Here is an 18615-nt window from a genome sequence, read left to right on the forward strand (position 1 = left end):
TTTAAATTTATTGTACGAGATAAGAAAAAAAGGTTCTGATAAAATAATCAACGCTCTTGTTACCCTTAACAACGATCTGTGCAACACAAATAAATTCCTAATTAAATTATTTTTGCTGTAAACCAACACCAAGTCATTGAACTTGCACCGGACGTGGAAAAAAAAACAGTATGTACAAAGACAGAGGGAGTTTTGTGAACCCTGTTGTTTGTTATATAGCCAAAGAGAGGCTTCATTGACGTAGATAAGTGATTCCCCAGAGTTTGCCCTTCTCCATGCCGCTTTATTCATTCATTCAGCTCGACCTGCTGGACGATAAACACCCAGACTTCCCCTTCGATCCACGAGACTTCGCGTGCATCCCAAAGATAACTTTGGGTGCCCGTGCTAATTGAGTGATAGCGTTTGGTAATATTTATGATCTCTTCCTTTATCCATTCTCGATTCTACATCACGACCGGACTTATTTCTCTCTTCCTTTTGCCCTCAGATCTTTTTCCTCACGGCCTCACTAACATAGAAGTGGGGATTTCATTCACTCTTCAATCCCACTCGCCCTGACGACCGTTCAATCCTTCACCGCTAAGTGAGAACCACTTTAGATAGGACCCTTGGCGGAGAAAGATAAAAGGTCTTCTGATGGACTTCGAACAAGACGAAATTAGCGACCCTCTCAGATAACGATGGCTTTGTCTCACGGCGTCAATTTATTCTTCCACCATTTTTCATTTTTATTTCAAGTTTTAGTCTAATGAAATAGTCACTTTAATTCGTATAATTGCTTCACCATTGTCTTCAACTTTTAAATTAAGTTTTATTTCAATTGTACTCTAACTTCTATTTAGTATTCTATATCTTGCATTGCTAAACTAACAATAAAAATTCGCATTTTATTTCATTTATTTCAATTAAATCAATGTTATCTTGTTATATGTTTATTGAATAAAATTATAAAAATAAATTATTTTTTAATGCCTTCATAGATAAATTATTTTTTATCAAACATCAAACGTATACGAACTTTTTTTCATAATTGACTTCTCATACATATTCATATTAAAATTCTATATGATTTCATTTTATTTCTACCAAACTTTTTATCGCTATTTGTTATTTAAACTCAACAATTTAATATTTACATAATAAAAATTTTTTTAATAAATAAAATAAACGTACATGAAGCAGAATAAACGTACGAAATGTATGAAAAAATATTTTTTTATAATTAAAGAATAATTTATTTTCATATTTGAAATGGATAAAATTCAATCAGAGTTGAAAATATTCTTTGTAGAATAAAAAATTTATATTTACTAAATTGAAAATATTTCGTGTATGACTTGAATTAATCAATACATTTTTTTTTTTTTAACAAGTGATTCAATCAATTGAAATAAAGATAACATTGAAACAAAATTTTTAATAAATTTTCTTATACACTATTGACAGGTTTGTTCTACTTTTTTTTTGCTTTCATTAAATGCTGAACAGTGCAAGAGATAAATATTGAGTGGTATATCATAAATGAGACATTTCTTGTCGTGATATGAGATCTCCAGGGAGTAAATACAAGTTCAATACTACAGCTGGTTTTGTTAATTAATATTTATGGCGATATCCAAGGGGATATAAGCTTCTTAAGCTTCTCATCATTGTCTCGCCCTTTTTTCTACTAATAAGACATGTTTATTTCTCTTCATCTAACCATCAACACCTGTCCTAGTTGACTCGAAAAAATCTAAAGGCAACATTTAACCTCAAACACAATGACATTAATTTATTCCCCATTCGAGAAACTCGTTTTTATAATTAATGATAATCATAAATAAATTTTATAATTATTTTTCCCTTGGTTCATAGGTCAAATAATTTTTATTGAAAAGTCACTTTCGCTTCGGTGAGCATTCAGGCGTAAAAATCAGTTGAAAGCCTAAGAATATTAATTCAAGTGACAAAATGAAATCTGTAAATTGAACTGATAGTTTTAAAATCATATTCCGTAACTTGTTAATTAATTGATTAAATAAATTACAGATAAAATAAAAACTGCTAAAAAGAAGTAAGAAAAATACCAACTTGTTTTATCCATTTTTTGTGGTGGAAAAAATATCAAGCTGTGAATTGGTTAAGACGCACCAAGTGATTTATTAATTCGATTAAGTATCTTATAAGCAATGCGTCAGTTTAATCTTAGTTGAGTGCGATTGGCCACTTTTATATATAGTGACCACACTCACGCAAGCCACTGGGCACCACGAATAACCATTTGACTAAAAATAAAGTGTCTAATAAGATACAAACTCCATGTTGACATTTATTAATTCCTAATCATTAACTTCTTGACTCTGTTGTAAAGGCATTCTAATGTCTGACTCTTTCTAGCTTTATCTACTTTGGTATGCGACAACTTAAACTGAACTAAAAAGCAACATTTGGCCAAATATTCAACTAATTTATAAATGGAAAACAGAAAAGAAATGACTATAAAACGAGGGGGTGATAGTGATATAGCTCGTGGTGCATCAAGACAACGTATCAGAAACGACTATCTATCGCTGCCTTTTACGTTAATTGATAAATCGTGTTGCGTTAATGAATGGTGCGATTCTGGCCAAGGGGCGAGAGAAGAAAAGAAAATGCCAAGTTTTATATATACTTGCAAACAGTAAAAGTAATTAAATTGTATGAAAAATGAATTTCAGAAATTCACTTAATTATGTTTAATAAAAATAACTAAACCAAATAATTAATTAATTCTTTCAAAAAAAAACTATCCTCATTCTTAAACGATGGAAAAAAATAATTGCTAAACTACTTTCCGAAAAAATAATCTAAAAAAAAAATTACGAAAGAATTTTTTTAATTACGTAGCTTTTTTTTACTCAATGTTCTTCTTTATAGACAAAAAAAAAGGTTAAGGAAAAAAAAATGATTTAATTTACTCTTAATTGAAAAATTCCAATAAACTATGGTTATAATTAAAGTAATACCGTTGACTGAATGAAGATTGTTTTTTCTCTCTGGAAGAAAATTTTTAATTACGGAAATTTTCCACTTATAAACCCATCAAATTCATTCTCAATAAGTTGCATTTTCAATCGCCATTATCCTTCACTCTCAATTACTTTAACTTGATTTTCTTTTTCAATCGAATATAAACTCACACTTATAAACAATCTATAGAAACTTGCACATACATCCACTTCAGTTGATCAACTATCCAATTGCACATGAAGCACTAATCGTGCAATTAATCTCAATCTGTTTAATAACACCTCCATTACTCTACGAGAAACCGAGTCCTTCACCACACTGTGTGTCTCTGCCGGTTTGTGGTAGTTTCATCATTGGATCATTGAACTAAAACCCCTATCATATAAACTACCTACACCTATTCAAAAATTATTGACACACCCTTCTTGATCATTATTCCTCTTCTTATTTACGTTTTCCGTTCGCTCAGTAATCATTTGTATCTACCTATCGACGCAAGCGTAACGTATTACTCCAGCCTCGCTTTAATTGAAATAAATGGTTGCAGGCAAGTGCATCTCGATTACAGGCTGACTGTATTGCAAACTCCATTCAGATAATTTGAAAAACTTGTTAAAAATGATAAAAATCATATCTTTTATATCTTCAATTAATTAAATTGACTTTTTTTTCAATAGTTCTATCAATTAAATAATATTAATGGTTCTATACGTGTGACGAAAATTGATTACAACTTGCCAAAAATACCGTTATATCCACAACTTTTGCTGTTGCTGCTTACTCACCACATGTCCATTAATAAAAATAATCAACAAGCATATAAGATTTTTTCAGTCACCAGACATATTGATGACATTTCATTCAAGATTATTATTTATTAATTACCTCTAACTTTCTATATTTATGCTAAATAGTTTGCAATTAGAAATTTAATATTGGTAAACTGATAAAAGCTTAAAGATTAATTAGTGAACAAGTATGTTGATATATTACCTACACTGATAGAAGAGATTTTAATTGGTAAAAAATATTTTTTAACTGTTAAGAAATATTTCTTCACGATGAAATGAGATTTCTTTATTATAAAACTATTCATGTGTTTATAACCAAGGTATTTTTAATACTATAAAATATTTATTAACACTTAAAAAACATTGATTTCAACAATTAAAAAATAAGAAAAGACTACAAAGCAAGAATAAACCCCTTTTTGCAAACTAATGAAGTCTAGAGGCTGTTAATCTCTTTAAAGTTTTGATCATTATGAAAAAAAATGTAATAAAAATTGTTTAAGTATGATTGTATTAGGAATATTCAATAAAAAATAGTGTGAAAAGAAAGTTAGTAGTAATTGTAGTACAAAGTAAGTTTCATTAGGTTAACTAGTTAAACACTTTACAAGGTAACAAGAGAATAAAGAGTCCGGACCAGAAGAAAGGAGATAAGACTTCTGGGACTAGGTTTCCAACAGTTCTCTCTAAATAAGTATCAACAGTGTGCAAACGTCTGAAGGAAATTCGAAGGACGCGAAGCCAGGGACCAACGAGCCTGTAGTTTATCGAATTAAGGCAATTAACAGTACAACCGTTCGTTGGACCGTGCCACTCAGCAGCCTATCGCCCTGTACACTCGAAAGCTCTTTACTTTCCTCGTGCTAGATAACCAACACCAATAAACATGCTCGAATTCACACACTCCTTTCGCTAAATTTCGGCTATTCACGATACCGAATGTGTAGGAAGATAATAATGCAGTTATCATGTAACTATCGATAGTTTTATTTCCCTTTTTTTCAAGTCATAAAAATGATAAATTCAATAGTTAAGATTGATTTATAGTTTAATATTTTCTAGAGAAATTTTTCCTATCAAGATAAGTGAGTGTATCAAGTCACAGAGTGATCTATAAGAGCTTTAGTATCTCGTGCAGTAACTGGAGTGCTTCTCAAGTTACAAATCTCCCGGCGCCATCGTAAACGGCCTATAAAAATTTAGCACGGCATTTAAACTTGTCACTGAAATAGTTTTGATGTTAACGACTTAATTTTTTCCTTCCCTTACTCATTCTTTTTTTTTTACAAATTCAAAAGTTCTATTCGAATCGCAAACTTTATAAAAAAAAAACCCCAAACTATTTTTCTAGAGAAAAAAAATTCTCTTTTATTAAAAAAAAAATTATTTGACGAATTCTGAAAAATTTTTCAAATATTCGTAATATTTTTTTTATTGCGAATTCAACGAATTGGAAAAATAATTCACGAACAAATTTGAGTTTGATTTGAGAAGTTAGTTAAAATCCCTTCTCGAAATTCCCATTGGTATCACATTGACTCAACTGAAGGATTTCAACAGAAGCTAGAGGATCGCATCCTTCAGCTTTTAAAGTAGGAAAAGCTGCAAATTCTCTTTTGATTTTTCCCTCATTCCATATCCGCTCTTTTTCTCTTGTCATCAGTTGCTTCATGTGTCCCTTAAGCTACATAACGAGTAAAATTCGAGTAAAGTTACACTTACCAAGCTGAGTATTAGTAATGGATTCACTCCGCACGTCTGTCGCAACATTTTAAACTCGCATTTAGTCGGCTTGAATCCTAACTTTATTCACGAGGCTTCACGCCACCCAAAAAATCTTCTGTTACGAAAACTACGTGCAGCTTAAACTTTTCTTTTGTTTCAGATGTATCCTGTGAAACAAAAAAAAAACAAAAAGAAAATAGATAAGTAAAAGGGAATACAATAAAAAATGAAGAAGAGAAATAAAAGCTAATATTTGTTAGTCTTGTTTACAGAAAAGGAAACTTAAAATTCTCCTCTGATAAAGAAAAATCCGAGAGAGTAATTGTAATCGATCTTACTTATGTTTGATTTCATTCTAGTGGACCAGAGTGTACGAAAGAATGAAAGAAGTGAGAAAAACAAGAAAAGTAAAAAAAAGAAATGAAAAGGAAGAGGTCGGCATCTCTTCGGTCCTATTAAAAAGCCCGTTTCCGCCTCCATTTCTGAAAGCTTCTTACAGCACTCGAGGCAACTGCGAAAGCACTTGAAAGCTCCTGAAAAGCCTGAGCCGACAACACTTCCCTGGTTGAGTGCCGTCCCGTCAGGAGGACGCTGTAACCTCGCACCCAGTCACGAAGATACGGTTACTCCAGTTACGATATCGACTCAGTCCTTATGTATTAAACATCCGCTGAGAGTTCATCCCTTTCCTACCTTTTTTCTAGTGGACACTTTCTCATTATTCTATCATTATATCTATCGGATTCATTTATTTTACATCAAAAAATTAATTAAACAATTTTTCTTTTAATCGATGGAGAATTTTTAAGAAGTAAATTATTGATTTTTTTTTTTTTCGTTGGAAATAATTGCAATTAAATAACAAACTTGTGAAGGGAGAAACTCAATACGATAAATCATTTTAAGATGGCACTTATTGGTTTTCCATTAATAATCTCACGAAGAAGCTATTAAGCGTTTATTGTCATAGTTTACAAAGATTTATTAATAAAAAATAACAAATTATAATATAGATGAAGGGTAAATATAATTTTAGATTTACAAAAAACTTATGCAAAAACTATCAAGAAGAAGATTAAAGAAAAGAAAGTCTGTAGTAGTATCGAGACAGTGTAAAATTAGTGGAATGCGAACACACTCCAGCTAAATAAATCTTTCCAACCAAGCACATTCTTCTTCTTCTCCTTCTTTTTTTCCCGTTAGCAAGAGAGTCTCCGGGGGCAAAAAGCAGGAAAAAGAAAAGCTGAAGAAAACGATAGTAAGAAGTAAAAAGGAGTAGAAGGAATAAAAAAGAAAGCATCGAGAAAAGTTGGTAGCGGAAGTGAGAAAGAAGGACTTCACCGTATAAGAGTGCCAGTAATCCGTGTTTTGAACGTACTCACTCGAGAATAACGGCGAACATACATAATGCAGTGTTGCTCTTAAAAGCGACCAATGGCATGTCGCGTTAAGTGACAATAGACTATCTGTCATCAACAATATTACAGAAAAAGTATCGAAAGTTTCAAATTGATGAACGATATTTTAAAATGATGATAATGTTATGGTGTTTATGTCACTTATTTTTGTTATAATACATACTTTGGTAAAATATTTATAAAAATAATAAATTATTTATATAATAACAATAAAAAATAATTAAATAAATTTCGTTTTTTAAGGTATTTCGATCGAAATTAATTTTCTCTTAAGATTTCTTGTACTGCATTAGAATTAAAAATTATTAAAAAATAAAACGTTTGTTTTAATACAAGAATAATTAATTAATTTTTTAGGGCTTGAGTGTATATATTTAATAAAGAATATGAATTTTATTTCCAAGGGCCTTGGGTATTTTTTTTATACGACTGAGAGCAATCGAAATACCTTAAAATTAATGAATAATAATAAATTAATTAATAGATAAAAAAATAGGATTAATCACCTTCACATTGGACAGATGAAGATAAACACGTAAATATTAATAGACACCAGCATAATATTTTTCCTAATCATTTAATTGGAATAAATGTCAGTAAACATATTAGGATTTAATTTGGAAAAAAAATTGACATTTACTGTCAATATAAAGTGAGAGCTAGAAATCAAAGCAATAAGCTTAAAATAAAGTTAGAATTGAAAAGATAATTAATATCTCATTAAATGAAATTTAACATTAATCAACACTGAAAGATGATGTTGACTGCAGTCGCAATTATCTAAGAAAACGATCATATCCGCAAGTCAGACGACTTAACGAGTCTCCAGGCGAGCGAATCGCAATTACGCTAAGGGTTGTGATTAATGACCCCCAAGGGTCACGAAAATTAAATTCAATAATTCTCTCTCCATTCGCTGAAAAATTCTTAAGGGTCCAGAGGGTAGGGGAAGTGGAGTCGTCTCGCTGCACATGCGGAGTCTGGTTAATTTCTGGACAATCGCGGGTAGTCGACGGGTGGAAACCCTTAATCCTGGGATGCTCTCGACAATTTAGAGACTGGTTAGCCGGGTTAGCGTCAAACGCGTAACCGCGTGGTCCGGGTGTGGGTAAAGAATGGCTGTAGTAATATCGCGGCCGGTTTCGTCCTCTCCAGAGACACTGAAAGAGCATGAGAGAGTAAGAGAAACGCGATGTAGAGAGCTGCACTAGCCAGAGGTGAACCAAATGCTTACAGAGTTACGAAAGCACAAGGGTGAGCAATAGGGAAAGGAGTAGAGACCACCCTCGTGGAATATAACCTGGCTCTTTAATTTAGAGTCGCCGGACAGTAATTAAAATAACCACCCCCCCAACACATATTCTGCAAAGCATTACTCCGCCCTTTTCCTCCTCCTCCTCCTCCTCTTCCTCTAGTAACTAACGTAAATTCTTACTCCAACTTTTTATTCATTAGTCATTCATATTTCTCTCTTCTTAATTATCATCATTTATTCACCTGTCCTAACTAAAAACTCATATTTTTAATATTTAATCTCATAAAAAGACTACTTGTTTATTTAAAAGTTTTAACCTTTTTTTCCTTTCAAATAATGAATGCTCATTAATCACTCATATTTAAATTAACTTGACGAGAATTTATTTAACTACCTAAGTATCAATTATTTTTTATTTTTCAAATAATTAAAAGAACTCGAAACTTATTTGAAATAAAATGATTATTTTTGCAGTAAAGTTGTGAGGATAAGTTTTTATAAAATTTTTTTATATTAAAAAAGTAATTGTCTAGTGAAACTATTAAATTTACTTCATAGATTTAATTTTGAAAAGCTGATGCAAAAAGAATGAAAGGAATGTAATAGAAGTAATAAAAGATATAAATGCATCTTAGACTGAAAATTTTATCAAAAATTGTTGAGAACCTCGTCCAACCTTGTCCACATGATTGCAATGAGAAAGACCGAGGTCAGGAGGAGCCCGTTGCAAAATAGAAAATTTAATTTAGCCTGTCACCCCCCGGCAACCCCTCCCGGTATGTTCCCTTATTGCTGGGGTGTCGCGACAGTATGAGAACTCAAACGGCAATAGCTGTGAGAGTAAAGGAGAACGCATGACGAGTATAGAATGAGAGAAGCATAGTAGGCAGTAGATACAGACAAAACTAGCGAGACGGCTTCAAGCAGTCACCGATATTAATTTCAACGAAAATGTTTCTAATTGCAATAAAATGTTTTAAATTATATGCCCAGGCTACTGTAAAATTGCTAACGTTATTAGAAACTTTAACTGAAATTACTGGTGAATGAAAATGAAAATTTATCCCAACTAAAATTAATTTATTTGTTCAATGGCATATTATATTAATAACTCATTTTTTTTTTAATGCAAACAAATAAATAGTAAAAATAATTATTAAAGTAAAGAATGGATTTGAGAGCACTTTGTTATTTGTTAAAAAAATATCGGACATACGTACGTATATGCATTGATTTTTAAATCGTTTAAAATATTTTTAAATATCTTGAAACGGAAAAATGTAACACAATTCCAAATTTTAAAGATCGACCCCATTACAATAACTTTCTAATGGAAAGTTAATAATAAATTATTTTGGAGTTATAAAAAAAATTGGGTAGATATTTGATGAAATTGCCTTTTTATTTTCTCCTAAGTGTTTTTATCCTTCAAGAAAACTATTATTTTAGTTGATCTAATTCCATTAGATATTTGATAAGTAGATAAACAACATTTTAAAATTGAAGGAAAATAGATACTAAAAAAGATTCTTATTCGATTGGTGGTCGAACGATGTACCAGGTGTTACAATAAATTTTGGTAATATTTTATTCAAGCCCAGGTCGATCGGTAGTTTTCAATTTGCCGGCTCGTATATATTTCGCGTGGGTTCGATGCTGAGCCTCGGAAACCATTTGGAAGTGGAGAAATAGGAGCATATAGAAGGGGGTGTAGAAAGAGACAGAAAGAAAGGAGCAAAGAAAAGAAAGAGGATGGGGATGCAATTTCTTGGTTTGGACGGTCTGTACATGTTGATCCGGTCCCACACAACCCTTCGATGCTTTTTCCTACCACTAAAGATACCTGATGAAAACATAATAATCCCAAGAGAGTGGTCAGTTATTGAAGAAACGGAATCATTCCATCTGCTGCTGTCGATTCAACTCCATATCTATCTACAGTCACCTTATTTCCTCCTCAAAGATCCACCAGTGCATCCAATTTTTCAATCAACAACCCACAAAATCTCTTTACAACTCTCTTGGATAGGTACTTTTTCTTCAATCAATAAAAATCCACTTTTTGGACACTGTCTTCTTTTTTTATCTCATAACCACATCAACTAACGATACTACTTTCATTTCATTTGCTCGCTAAATTAATTTTATCATTTAAAAAATTATTTTTCTATAAAAAGAATCATTTGTTTATTTAATATTGACTAATTAATAAATAGAAGTATTCATTAATTTGTTTCTCAGACAAAGTGGGATTGTTTTAAATCAAAAAGATGATTTTTAATCAAAGGTTCATTGAAAAAGAATTAATACAACATAATAATTGAACTTTAGATTTGTCTTTTCTGAATTAAAAACTAAAAAGAAAAAATAGCAAACATTTTTTGTGGTTGGTTGAACGCGATAAAACTGTACATTTAATGCATTCTTGCAAAGTCATTCGCGTTGCTGAGGGTTATTATTATTTAGTGCTGCACGAAGGGCGGCTAGAAGAGAGATACGTAAAAGAGAATGAGAAGTAGATGTTTGGCTTCTACTAAAATTAAAAATATCGATTCCTATTGACGCGTATGCCGGCTTTATGAAGGCTTAATTTGTTTCTCTCCTGCAAGACAATAGCTATTCTTTCCGTGGACAGTAAGAGGTACAAATTGCAGTTGCCCCCGCGTTTCACCCTCTGGACCTCACCAGTATCACCTCTTTTGCTCTTTCCTCATACCCTGAAGAGCTTACCCGCCCGATCACTATGTGCTTCTATACTCTCCTCGTCGCTGCTGGAATTCTAAACATAACAAAGGCTTCCTTTTCATTTAGTTTTTTTCATCACCAGCCCATTGGTAGTTTCACTGTACTCTAATCTCTCTGACCTAACCATGAATTCATCCAAGCATGGCTTCACTCATAGTTTTATATATTCCTAGTTTCAGCGAAAAATATTTTTATCAATATTTTCTGCTACTAAAACTCTGTCGTCAGGAGTGTATATAGTCCAAGATAAACGTCACCTGCTTCATCCTATATACGTCCGAGGTTTGATTAGGCTTCCGGTTAATTAATAACCTCTCATGGCCCACACTCATGTCATATGAATATGCATGCATATCGCACGCTTCCGTGTGTTGGGAGAGAGCCAATGTGTTGAGTTGTAAGACGTACGAGTGTGGAGCAAGAGCTGTGTTATAGAAGGACCAGGACCACTCATTTGCATTCGGAAAACAAAGGGAATGAGGAGTACACACGTCCTCGATCTTTGTATACTCAACATCACTGTGTATGTATTTTGTTCGAGTAAAAAGGAAAAGTACTTCAACCCTTCACGGTTTAAGTAAACTCCAACAGAGACCTTTAATCGAAAAGATTATCTGCTCCTAAGCTAACAGAAATTATTTAAATTAAAGAGTAACTCATTTCGAGGTTTTTTTTTGGTGATGAAAAATTACTTATTTAACAAAGACATTTCTAGTAAATTACCTTTTGTTGATAAAAGTTGATAGAAAATTTAATTAATTAATCAAAGTGATAACAATTTTTTATGCAAGTAGTTCTAAAAAATCTTATTAAAGTAGAATATTTTAATTTTAACGTGCCATTAGGAAGTTACTATAATGGAGTCGATTTTTTAAATTTGTAATTTCTTAATATTCTGAAACATTTAAAAGCATATCAAAAGATTTAAAAATTAATTCATGTACGTACAGACAATTGTACGTACGTATGTTTTATTTTCGTTTTTGATATCTCGAGAATTAATGAAGATATCGACTCCAAACTAATTTTATTATTTATAATAATTTTAATTTGTTATAATAAAAGAAAGCTAAAAGATGACAAAATTATGGATTTCAATGAATAGGAAGTTCGTCGTCAGAGCACAAAGTAAGCGCAGACCCATTTTTTAATCTGAGTTAAACCTCGACAATGCAATGAAAATATTCTGATAGCAAAGACAAAAAATAGATTAAATATTTTTTTGCATAAATTAATATTAAAAAAAGAAATGAAGTTGGTTTTTTTCACCCACTTCTTAAATATTTTTCTATGTATAATACTAATATTACTTTAGACTGATATCAATTTAGATCTATGCTATGAATATTCAATTGACTCTTGGGGTTTGTTATTCCCCGCAGTTTGATGAACAACTATTCATCATCAACACAACTGCCTTCCAATTATCATAGTCCATTAGATGACGTGGATCATTCGTGCCGACTTGTCGAATGGAATTAACAAAATCGCATAAACATTTAATCTATCTGCCGGAAGTAAAACCATCTGTCATATGCACCTGCGTATCACCTTTTTATGGTACCTTATGGTGCATCAAATTAAAAACTGGAGCATTTCCATAAGCTCTTAGAATACATACACATATAAAATTTATTCATAAAATATAAAATTATTTGTTTCTTTTCTCTTATCAGTGATGACCGTAAAGAATATCATCGGAAATGCCTTTAAAACGACGGTAATAATAATTTGTTTCGAAAAACTTTAATTTAATTTGAAGAAATAATTATCCAGGGACATAAAAAAATACGGGATCATAATTATAATAGCTCTTGTCGACAAAGTGAACACTCAGACAAACTCAAACTCTACGACTTTTTTGCGTTCTTCAGAAAATTAAGCGGTTACAGAGTACCCGTTGAATTTTTTTATCCTCGATCGAGCGATTAATCGCTGAGAATGCGAGCACGGGTTGAGGAAATTATCCCTGCTCGATCTGCAATCCGTCACGCAGCAACTCTTTATCTCTCTCTTCCTCTTACACTCTTGCTTACCCCTTATGTTTCCTCGGGAATTCCAAGGAATCTAATTTCCGTCAAAGAGAAACAAAAAATATCACTTGAAGGACTGAATGTGGCAAATCAAATTCAATCGGTTCGATCGTCAATTCGAGATAATGATTGTTGGAAAATCACTTTGGAATCAATAATAATCAAACAAGATGTTGAGTAAAATATATCATTACGTTCAGCAATAAAAAAACAACTCTTCTCATCAATCATCAATACCTTAAAAAAATTATGAATAAATTCATTATTACAAAGGTAAAACAATTAAATAATATTCTATTGAATTCTAAAACTTTTAATTTTTTATTTTAAAAAATTGATTATAAATATTTTATCATTATTGAAAGTCAACTAATGGGCAAAAAAATATTTACGACAATTTAAATTATTCATGATTTTAAAATATTTTTTTTTACAATAAATAACGTTAAACTGATGAGAAAAAATCACTAAAATATTTACTACACTAAAAACTTTCCCCCAATAGTAAAAAGCGAGCATTTTATTACGTAAAATGATTTCCAAAACAATAAATGTTGAGTGTTCATTTATTGATGAAAGAAATATAACACAGCAAATAGATTATTGTCGACAGCTCGGTATAATGATTGTTCGAAAATGATTTTGAAAGATCAATAATAATAAATAATAAGAAAAATAGCTAATAAGAGTCACGATTATTGAGAAACAAAGGCAATAAATTGATAAAATCCATTTCAAACGCGACACCTGGAGCTCAAGTGCTGACAAGCTGGTGCAATTGGCAAGAGAGAAAATTTGAACACAAACATCAACCGTTTATAATGGAGAACACAAGCCTTGTGGCCCTGTAATTTATATTTAAATAAGATCAGATTGAAACCGCAAGGTAAATACAAGCCCCTTGGCCGTGTTTCTCTGTGGCGTCAAAGTGTTACTCAGTATCTCGACCATGAGAGACTTGGCGTAGATGATATTTCTCTACTTGGCATTACAATTGGCTTGCGGTCGGAAACGATTGGACCAGCCGTCGATTATCACTATCGATCAGATCGTCATGACCAGTATCCTATCACTCATTCCATCACATAAACTCTCGTAAACTCATTTATAATACCATCTTGCTAACATTTTTCATCAGCTCTATATATTCCCCAATATTACTTCAGACATTATCCACATTTATCGTTAGCTATTTTTATCATTTATTGTTGAGCTAGCTTTAAAAGCTTTCCACAACAGAATTAGATATTATTACGATAAAAACCATCTTTTATAAAAGAAAATGAGAGGGAAAAATATCTTATACAGTCGCATCAATATCAAATATGTTACTACTTTTGCAATAAATTTTAAAATATCTCTTTTTGTTTTTTTTGCAATAAAAATAAATTGAATTTTATTCTCTTGAATATTTTTATCTATTAAAAATTATTTAATTTTTCCCCAAGTTTTCCATTGAATTTAAAATCCATGTATGATAAAGGAGTTTCCACGGCTGGACTCTAGATCGTAAAATATCTATCTCTAATTTTTTCTTTCATTTTCTTTTGCTTCTATACCTAATTCAATGGCCACTATATAGATATATAGGTGGGTATATATGTGGGCCGGCAATTTTATTCCAATTTCTTTTCTTTACTCACACCCTGCAGCCGCTGCGGAATCGTATAATAAAGGCGCTCTCGAAACAATATAAAACAATAAAGGGTTCTTACCATAACCACGATCCAGCGAGTCAAGGCGATATTGTATCTCATATGAGGAGTTCCCTTCATCCCAGACCTCCGACCTCGGGTTACACACCCCCACATGATCCCACTACGTCTCTCTGCACTCGGTCAGTTGTCTAATATATGTGATAATAACTTCGCCGGGAATCGAACCTGCTGGCGCACGAATCTCAGATCTACATATATGAATTGCTTCCTCTTCTACGACTCCCACTATCGGTCTACCTTTTCATGTATGTACGAGCGAGAAAAGTAGAGAGGAAAACCGTGAGATTGCCGACCCTCGATCTGGCCGAGTAGAGGGGAAATGCTCAAGAAAATCCAAGATTGAAATTTGAAATATGGCTGTAAGGAAACGATCGCTTGGAAAATGACACTTTTTGTACCAAACCCCATTCAATTTTGTTACGAATGAAGTGAAATAAGATCTTAAATATACTTCATGTATTTGTAAATATGGTGAATATTTTTTTGAGAATTGGATTTTTTCATTTAGGCTCTCAGGATTTATTGTTTTTGTTGTGAGGGAATTTTTAAAGTTTTAAAGTTTAGAATTCGATAAATAATATTGTTTTTTTTTAATAATTAATTGATGTAAAAGAACAGGAAGGATTATTAAATAATAAATATTTAATTTACAATAATCGATTGATTTAATTTCAAATAAACGTGGATTAAATTCATAATTCTCTGCAATTTTTAATTCGTAATTTCTCATAACTTGTTGATCTCCAAATGAAACAGTTCATTGCAAATAAAATAACGAAATAGTCAATAAAAAGCGTTTAATAAAATGATTGAATTCCAAAGTATAAATTTATTGTCAAAATAATTATTAAATAATTACTATCTCTCGTTACGTCGTGACAATCTCTAGAGAACTGGTATTATATTTGTTTCGTTTTCCGGTGTACCACAAACATCCCACTCTTCCCCTCGCGTCCGTTTCCGGGGTAGTTTCACCGCGTCGCGTTACGCCGGGGTGATACCATAGTTATGTAGATATATTATATGTATGCTATATACAGTGCCTACGATGCCAGACTGCTTGGTTAATGTTCCATGGACGTGAATCCACCACAGCGTCTTATTCGAAACAAAGACTTTTGTTGTTTGCTAACTATATATAACGACTAAACTACAGACAACTTATTATCAAAATCCGGAAACAAAATATTCCTCATAATTTCTTCTACTTGTCATGCAATTGGCTTCACTTTTGCATATTTAATTCTGTTAATTTTTTCCCTCTTCTTATTAGTCTTCCATTCTTTGTTATTTTTTTTCTTCTTTACTTTCATCTTCTTTTTTCGCGTCAGCTCAACGTAATCTTTGGATTAAGATCGTGGAGAAGGTGTGGAAGATTGAATTACCACCACACCGCTTTGAGGATACTCCCTGATGGGAGGAACAACTGACAAGAGAATAAAAAATCTGCTTGAAAGAATAAAAAAAAAAATCTAAAAAGTCTTTAAGTGCCTTTAGAGTGTCTTTTAGTTAAATCTTTCTCGATAATGACAAAAAATCGTTAAATATCCAGATTAAAATTAAAAAATTAACTCATTAGAATCTCTATTTCTCCATGATACTAAAGAAATTGAAATAAAAAAAATTGATATAGGATTAATTTAATGTTAGAATTCATCCAAAGTTTGGCTTTTGATGAGTTGATTAATTTTATGAAGCATAGGTAATTATGGAACATAGGCAAAAAAAAAACCGTTGCAGCTTCAGCTTTTTCTCAAAACTACGACATGCATTCAAGTCGAGTAAATGTAAAAGTTTGAAATGTACGACGCTAATGAGCAAACAAAATGATGAAAAAACGAAGAAAATTCATTAGCACTCAGTGTGGGAAGCTGGTCAGCTTACTAGGAATTAGTATAACTGCTTTCTGTGGAAAGTAAAGTACTTTGCTTCTAACAAAGAGAAAGAGTCTGCTTAAAATAAATTTAATAATTAAAGGCAGTCATAATGAAGGTCTTTATGGTCCACAAGAGGAATGAAATAAGTCTGAGTAGTACACGATAAGTGAACAAAACATATGTACGTGAGTCTCAACGAAATGTAAAATCTTTACTTCATAAAACTTAGAAAATATTATTAGATAACACACAAATTATTTTTACATGTTGCATAAATTGAAGATAAGCTTCAAGGCTTTCTCTATTCAATTCACATACAAACAAAACATCTCGAATTATTTTTAATATATATTTAAAATGATTAAATATTTATGACGAAGTAAAATACGATAATTTTAATTTTTAAATAAATTGAATAACAGTTATTGAGAGTAATAATAATAATAGGTACTTACATAAACATGGAAGCAAGTTGGTTTAATCCAAACACCACCAATTTTTATTACACTGAAACAAAATAATAATAATAATAACATTAAAATTATTAGATGAATTATATATTTTTTTATGGTACATTATTGATGAATAATAATAAGCTTTTGCAATAACTTGATAATAAATATATTGAACGGAATATTAATTCCGAATATAAAATTTCATTTTATTTGGAATATCTACAATTAGCGAGAAACAAGAGTGCATTGAAGCATCAGGATAATCATTGAAATCCTCTCAATTCACTGAAACTTCATTTGATTCTATCAAATTGCCGTTAGTGAGAATATATGAGAGAAAAGAGAGATGTGGAGATATTTCTAGTAAATGAGAGATAAAATGAATTCGCTAATTTAGATATTTTGCAGATCCAACTGTACTCTCGTTATATTTTCATATGGATCATTACTACCCAGCCATCACCCGCCACTACTGAGGATTATAGCTTAATTTAGACTTGTTATTAACTGCGTGCCTGTAGTTGTTATACTCAATCAATGTCGTAATTTATATAATGAAAATTTGAATGAGAATAAAAATCATTCGGCCTGCATATATTATTTAGATTCATGTTTTTGAGTAATCATCTAGAGAATTCTGGTAATTTGGGGGATTATTGGATTTGCAATTTTTCTTTTAATGCAACAATTAAAAAATATTAATCAATTCACCAAAATAAAAAAATACTGTACAAATGTAACGACCACGAAAAAATATTAAATATTATTCGAAAGTATTTTAATTCTGTATTAGATATTATTAGCAAATAATTTCATTATTATTATGAGAATATTTGGATTTATTTAATTTTTGTTTTAAATTTTGTGGATATGTTTTATCAGTTGAATCGAAAATAATTCAATAAACTCATTTAATATGGAAATCAATAAAAGACTGATAATTGTCCAGCGAAATTAGAGAGCTTTTATTGGATAACTGCAGTCAGCAGGATATGAATAAATAAAAATATTATCAAAAAAATTCAAAGACTATCATTCTCAAACAGGACCTCAAGGAAGATTGAAGAAATCATTCAAATACCATCAAATGAAGATAGAGAAATGCTGGAAGGAACAGTTGAATTTTGAAAAAATAATAATAAAGAGAAATGTAAGGATCAGAAAGAGACTGAAAGAAATATCGGCGGTCAACGAAGGAAAATCCCGTATCCTGGCAGTAACGAGCGGTACGTACGAGAGAAAAGAGAGTAAGTAGAGAGAGTACCCTTAGTCGGCTTTACCCTGGGGAGGTTTTATAATGGCGTCCAGTTATTACCGCAGGACCTCAGGCCACGGACACGATGGGATGCTGCGACAAGAGATGGCCGATTTAACAAGTGCGATGTGCACCAACTAGTACTCAACTATTTGTCGATGTGAATATATACACACACACACACACATATAGATACATATGTACTAGTGTTTAGCTCTCGTTAGTACTCAGACGGAAAACCAGCGTGGACACCCGTTAATGATTGCTACAGCCAAGTTTTAGTTTACCTGAGTACCAAGTGAGCTTTCAATTAAACCATCATTAACCCCACGAATATAACACTTTATTT

At 31.6% G+C, this 18615-nt stretch overlaps 1 protein-coding gene across 7 annotated transcripts in view; it reads right to left on the reverse strand.

Annotated features, from left to right (window-relative positions):
- Positions 1-18615, reverse strand: part of LOC118074029 (LIM/homeobox protein Lhx2) — a 180270-nt gene that overhangs the window by 99426 nt on the left and 62229 nt on the right. For 5 of the 7 annotated variants that reach the window (XM_035094910.1, XM_035094908.1, XM_035094911.1 and 2 more), the window contains 2 exons: positions 17012-17063; positions 5508-5677 (listed from right to left, as the gene is read on the reverse strand). The gene's annotated coding sequence lies outside the window, so the exon portion shown is untranslated. The remainder of the gene's footprint in view (positions 1-5507; positions 5678-17011; positions 17064-18615) is intronic. The other 2 variants (XM_035094912.1, XM_035094905.1) reach the window with 1 other exon arrangement.

Source organism: Chelonus insularis, unplaced genomic scaffold (genome assembly GCF_013357705.1).
Source record: "Chelonus insularis isolate UGA/USDA-ARS -01 unplaced genomic scaffold, ASM1335770v1 scaffold_714_pilon, whole genome shotgun sequence".
Taxonomy (NCBI): Eukaryota; Metazoa; Arthropoda; class Insecta; order Hymenoptera; family Braconidae; genus Chelonus; species Chelonus insularis.